General features: G+C 38.8%; 1 pseudogene across 2 annotated transcripts; it reads left to right on the top strand.

Annotated features, from left to right (window-relative positions):
* Nucleotides 1–1581: 1581 nt before the first annotated feature.
* Nucleotides 1582–6209, top strand: LOC147398319 (pentatricopeptide repeat-containing protein At2g13600 pseudogene; annotated as a pseudogene). 2 transcript variants are annotated; one of them, XR_015179829.1, is made up of 2 exons: nucleotides 1582–4478; nucleotides 4570–6209. The product of XR_015179829.1 is annotated as a pentatricopeptide repeat-containing protein At2g13600 pseudogene, transcript variant X2 (transcript). The 2 variants fall into 2 exon arrangements; XR_015179828.1 differs by having other exon boundaries at nucleotides 1582–4486; nucleotides 4570–6208.
* The last annotated feature ends 239 nt before the right edge of the window (nucleotides 6210–6448 follow it).

Genomic DNA, 6448 nt, shown 5'->3' with positions numbered 1-6448 from the left:
AATCTGAATGAGAAATTTCTTTAATTAATTAGGGTCCCGTTCAGCAACAAACATTGTGGCAAAACATTTTTCAAAACATGGGTTAGAGGTTTTGGAATGGGCTGATTTTTGATGAGGATGATCTCTACGGTGAGGAGAGCATCCTCACCAAAAATCAGCCCCTTCCAAAACTTTTAGCCCCATGTTTACAAGTTGAAAAATCGTGGACCGTTCATTTTTTGTAAATCATTTTTGATAGGATTAGAAGTTTTGGAATGGGCTGATTTTTGGTATTGATGATCTCGTCAACGTAGAGATCATCCTCACCAAAAATCAGCTCATTCCAAAACCTCTAACCCATGTTTTGAAAAATGTTTTTCCAAAATGTTTGCCAAAATGTTTGTTGCTGAATATTTCCCAATTAAGTATGCGTTGAGAATTTTTACTTTTTAGATTTGTATGTTGAGTAAGTGGGTACATAGCATGGTTTTAAAACTCGTCCGAGACCGAGACGTATCGCCCGAGTTAACTCGGTATCAGCGGTGAACGAGACCAACTCACAATGAGTTATGAGACGAACGCGTCTCGTGAGTTATGCGAGTCGTCTCGGACGATATTTTCGCAAAACTCGTCCGAGACAAACGAGATATCCGAGATATTACAGATTTTACATTAACTCGCGAGACAAACGAGTTGTATCGGACGAGATTTTCAAAATCTCGTCCGAGTTAACCGAGACAACCGAGTTTTGTGAAAAAAAAAGTTAAAAATGAAAATTTCTATTTTATTTTTACAAGCAATAGCTATTGAGTGATATTATTACTTTCTTGTGATAAATACTTAAATGTATTTTTGATAATTTGTTTTATTTTTTCTTTAGAAGTTTTTTGATAAAAATTTCAGTAGAAATTTATACTAATCTTTAGGAAACATGTGTTTTATTTAATGGGTAGCATTCAATGACTAACTTTTTGGCAAAACATTTTTCAAAACATCAGTTAGAAGTTTTGGAATGGGCTGATTTTTGGTGAGGATGATCTCTATGGTGAGGAGATCATCCTCACAAAAAATCAGCTCATTCCAAAACTTCTAACCCATGTTTACAAGTTGAAAAATCGTGGACCGTCCATTTTTTGTAAACTATTTTTTATGGGGTTAGAAGTTTTGGATTGGGCTGATTTTTGGTGATGATAATCTCCTCACCGTAGAGATCATCTTCACCAAAAATCAGCCCATTCCAAAACTTCTAACTCATGTTTTGAAAAATGTTTTGCCAAAAAATTAGCCATTGAACGGGACCCTTATTTAATTACCTTGAATTTGATTGATAGGTATATTATAATTTTTTTTTTAATTTTATATTTTTTGAGGGGTTCATTTTTTTTAATAGGAATCAATTCTGAAATTTTCCTGATTTTTTCAGATTTTTTCAGATTTTTTAAATGGTTAAAAACCATTGTTTTAATGTTGAACGAGACGACTCGACGAGACGAGACGGATCGTCCGAGTCAACTCGGTATCAGAGGTGAACGAGACGAGACCAAATACCGAGTTTAAAAACCATGGTACATAGAGTATTTTTGGTGTGTGCAAATAGACATTCATCTCGTGAAAAATGCTTGAATCTCTTCAAAGCTTAATGGCATGGTTTCAAAACTCGTTGGAGACCGAGACGTATAGCCCGTCTCGGTATCGTCCAGCAACGAAACGAACAGACAATCAATGTATCGGACGAGATTTAAAACCCAAGTTCATTTTTCCATTGTTGTAGGAGACGTCTCAAACTTATTGGAAAACTTGTCCAAGGCGACTTGGTCTCATTCACGGATGAGACGTGACGCCAAAATGACTTTTAAAACCATGCTCATTAGTGTTCTACTGTTCTTTGCTCCAACTCCAACTCTTATCATCAAGAACTCCCATCAAATATATAAGTGACTTCAATAGTTCTTTACCTCTGAGCAAGAATCTTGCATTGTAAAGTCATTGAAACAGCTTATAAAACACTGTTGAATCTCAAGGTCTTATGCTTCGATGGTGTTCACGGTCATACACCAACAAGCCTAGCTATCTTTTGTACAAATTTCAATCTGGGTATCCGTGAAGACTCAAATGCGTGTTTTAGGCCCTCTAGAAGGGTTTTGGGTGTTAATGAGATCACAGCTTATTTCAATTAGATTTTCCTCTGGGGCAAGGAGATGGGTTGGTCCTTATAGAGACTCCTATGAGTACACCCACCTTTTGAAAAAATGTGGTGGCACCAAATGTCTTAAAGAAGTCCATGCCCAGATCATTACTAGTGGTTTTGGGCAGAACCAATTCCTTGCTGCAAATCTTGTAAGCAAGTACGATGAGCACAATGTGTCAAGCATGGAAGAAGCTAGGAAAGTGTTTGATAGTGTGCTTGAAAGAGATGTCCTTCTTTGGAATGTAGTCATTCGAGGTTACGCGAATTTGGGTCCTTTTTGGGAAGCTGTGAGTATTTATGATCGATTATGGTCAAGTGGCACCTATGCAAACCGGTACACTTATCCTTTTGTGCTTAAGGCTTGCGCCGCAATGGGAGACGGAATCAAAGGCCATGTCATCCATGGCAACATTGTGAAGGTTGGGTTGGAGTCGGATTTGTTCGTGGGGAATGCCCTTGTTGCTTTTTATGCTAAGTGCCGAGAAACTGAGGAAGCTCGAAAGATATTTGATGAAATTATTCAAAAAGACATTGTGAGTTGGAATTCTATGATCTCGGGCTATACCCAGAATGATTGTACAAATCAAGCCCTTATACTTTTCCACCAAATGTTGCGAGATGATAATGTCTGCGTGCCTGACCATGCTACCTTTGTTGGCATTCTCCCTGCTTGTGCAAAAGCAGTGGCCATCCAAGAAGGAATATGGGTCCATAGTTATATTATAAAGTCTGGGATGAAAATCGATGTCACTTTGGGTAGTAGCCTTATTGCAATGTATGCAAATTGTGGCCGTTTGGAAACTGCCCACGATATCTTTCATAGACTTCCCGAGAGAAACATTGTGGTGTGGAATGCAATGGTTAGGGGTTATGGGATGCACAGCCATGCAAATGAGGCACTTGAGATGTTCTCAAGAATGGTGGAGAGTGGCATATGCCCAGATGCTATTAGCTTTTTATGCGCTTTGTCTGCGTGCAGTCATGGAGGATTTGTTGACAAGGGTTGGGAGATTTTAGCAAAGATGAAGGATTATGGAGTTGAGAAGAGTGACGAGCATTACGCTTGCATGGTGGATCTTTTGGGTCGAGCAGGGCATCTTGATCAGGCTGTCGAGTTCATTAAAAGGATGCCTGTGAAGGCAGGGAAGGATGTCTATGGAGCATTGCTTGGTGCTTGTAGAATACATAATAATATAGAGCTCGCGGAAGAGATTGCAGAAAGGTTGTTTGTGCTTGACCCGAACAATGCAGGGCGCTACATACTTCTGGCTAAGATGTATGAGGATGTTGGGAGGTGGAAGGATGCCGCTAGTCTGAGGAAAGTAATGAGGGAGAAGCAAATCAGGAAACCACTCGGATGCAGTGCAATTGAGGTGGATTGCGTACTTCACACATTTGGAGTGGAAGATAAGTCACACCCGCTAAAGGTGCAGATCTTTGACACATTGGAACAGTTGGAAATGGTCATGGAGGAAATGGAAGATGGTACGAGTTTATTGGTCGTTGAAGTTGGATAAACTGATTTCTCCCCTTTTTAAGCTGGACTTAAACCCACAAACTCGATTGTCAACCAACTGATTTCTTTCTTTTCCTGCTTTGTTTTACAATGGTGCAGCTGATTCCCTAAGTATCTTGTCTGTCCACTCTAAAATAATGACAAGATTCAAGCTTTTCCACTTTTAAACATACTAGAGTTCATTAGGGGTTGAAAGATTAAAAGCAATATATTTGGAAGGGCATTATTGGAAAAGGGGACAAAGGAGTGGGTTCACATTGAGGTTAAATGGGTAAAAGAGGAAAGATAGTAAAGTTAAGAGAGGTATTACTGAAAAGGAGGGGGGAACAAAAAAGTTGAAGGGGATGAAGAGGAAATGCCCCACTGTAGCTGAGGGAACATTTATCCCCCACAAGTGGGCCTGGCCCCACTGTTTTGTTTTATTATATAGATATGCCGCCACGTGGTCACTGATCTACATATTTGTTCAACCTACCCATTCAAATACAGCCACACCAATGACTTTGTGATTTTCATCATCATTCGCCACGAGTTTCCTGAAACTATAAAAGGCAGAGTAGCTTTGTTTTACTGTGGTTTTTCTGTTCCAGTTCTTAGTCGGGCCGTTTTTCTTTGAAAATCTTTACAATTCATGTGTCTGGAGGAGATTCATAAGACCCAGCATGCTCAGGGACAAGCCATGGTGCTGGTGATTGAGACTGCTACGCCGACCAACCATATCAACCAGTCTGACTATCCGCACTGCTACAAAATCACCAAGAACAAGCATCTGTTCAACTTAAGGGAGAAGTTCAAGTGCGTATGTAAGAAAGATATGTACACACTAAGTCCTTTTAATTCTTAATTTCAATTACGGATTTTGATCCTATAGTTTATGTTGTTTCAGGCGATAAAACCAATGGTAAAGAAGCATTACATGCACCTCACCAAAGAAATTCTCAAAATGAGCAGTAACATGTGTGCCTACATGGCATCATAGCTTTGTGAGGAATAAAATTATATAAGTCAATGAAGATATAATCGACTGACATGAAGTTTGAGTTATGCCATTTTAAGGTAAATATGGTATCTTACATGCTTCTTTTGTTTTCCACAAGTTTATAACTAATCAAAAATTTTACTTGGGTAGCGAACCATATCAACTTAGTGTAGGGCCTTGGATTCTGGAGACAGTATAGGGGCTCGGGAGACTGTTATTTAGGACAGATTAATATAAATACTCTCCTGCAAACCTACCATTGGCATCAGTTCACTTCCAATTAATATTACCTCAAGTTCAGACATGGGAAAGGAATTCAAGGAAGTTTTTAGGAAATAGGCCTTCATGAACCTTGATCACTCTAGTGAATAACCAAAGAAAATGGATAGATGTGATATAGAAAAGAAAGGAACTAATTCTAAATATCTCCCAGAGGTTCACTGATTACTTGACTGTTGGCGGGGTCCCTTTGTGTGTGTTGTTCGGAAAGAGGACCCAATGTTCGTTCGCCGGAACAAGAAATGAAAATCTTGGTTGTGATCAATTTCCCTTTCTCTAGTATCTGTTTTTGATGCTTTGCTTTTTTCATTGCATTCCCTTCCCTATCAGTAGTTGAGCCATCAGTGGCGGAGGCATCTGAGTAAGTTGATGGTGCCAGCCGATCAGCAATATCTCCACAAGGTTTATCTTCCTTCCTTGTGGGTCCCATCTGGGGTCACAAAATTCCCTTGAAAGTGGCTTTCTATATTTGGTTGGTGGTCTGTGGCAAAATTCTTTCCTTTGATAATCTTATGGCGAGAGGATTTGTTGGGCCGAATTTTTGCTTCTTGTGTAGAAGGAATGGGGAATCAATTGACCACTTATTGATCCATTGCCTGTTCGTTTGGAAACTTTGGTTCCATTTCTTAAGTCTCTTTAACCGTTTGATGGTACTATCAAATTCAGTCTGGGCACTTTTCCAAGCTTGGGATCTTAACGTGTTCTTGGGTAGGAAAAAATACCTTTGGTGACTTGGTCCCTCATCCCTTTTTCCGTGTGCTGGGTTACATGGAAAGAAAGAAATCGAAGGATGTTCAATGGGCACGATTTGGAGGTTCAAGATTTTATTTTGGAAGTGCTGGGCTTTATGTATGTTTGGCGTTAACTGGATTCAGATTTTAAAAGGGCATTTTTTGATGAATTTATGTTTAGATGGGAAGCTTTATGCTAGAAGTAGTCTTGTATTTTGGTTTTCTTCTAATCTTGTTTCTTGTATAGTGGCTGGTTATCTCAACCGGTTCCTTTCTTTGATTAATAAATTTGTCTACCTATCAAAAAAAAAAGGGAAAAAATCTGCATAAGGAAAGTTCTATCTATTTTAAAAAAATGTTTTTCATTCCAGCTACTGCTCATTTTCTTACGTGCTTAGAAATGCCAATGAGATAGTAAAATAAGGGCAAAAGAGATATTTACAGTGTATTGTCGAGTCAATGTCGCTCAAGGTTATTCCCACTTCTGCTTCTGTGCATACATTCTCTATGGCAGGTAATGTGGCTTGCCAATTCTTAAATTATTTTGGTTACAAATCATCCCTACATTTCCACTATATTTCCAACAACCATTTAGATTATAATGAGTAATGAAGATTCACATTTGTAGATATTGGGCTTCGAAACCTTTGGAGAGGTTTGAGCTCATTTACTTGGGTTTTGGAGTTGCCACCATTCAATTAAGGTGTGAATGGGCAATATAAAATTGTTTTCAAAATTAATTTTCCTTGGTTGTAGTGATTCTCATATCCAAAAAG

This window comes from Akebia trifoliata, chromosome 7 (genome assembly GCF_017979445.1).
Source record: "Akebia trifoliata isolate Shusen 1 chromosome 7, ASM1797944v1, whole genome shotgun sequence".
NCBI lineage: Eukaryota > Viridiplantae > Streptophyta > Magnoliopsida > Ranunculales > Lardizabalaceae > Akebia > Akebia trifoliata.
The sequence above is the reverse complement of the archived record's forward strand: the minus strand, read 5'-3'. Positions and strand labels throughout refer to the sequence as shown.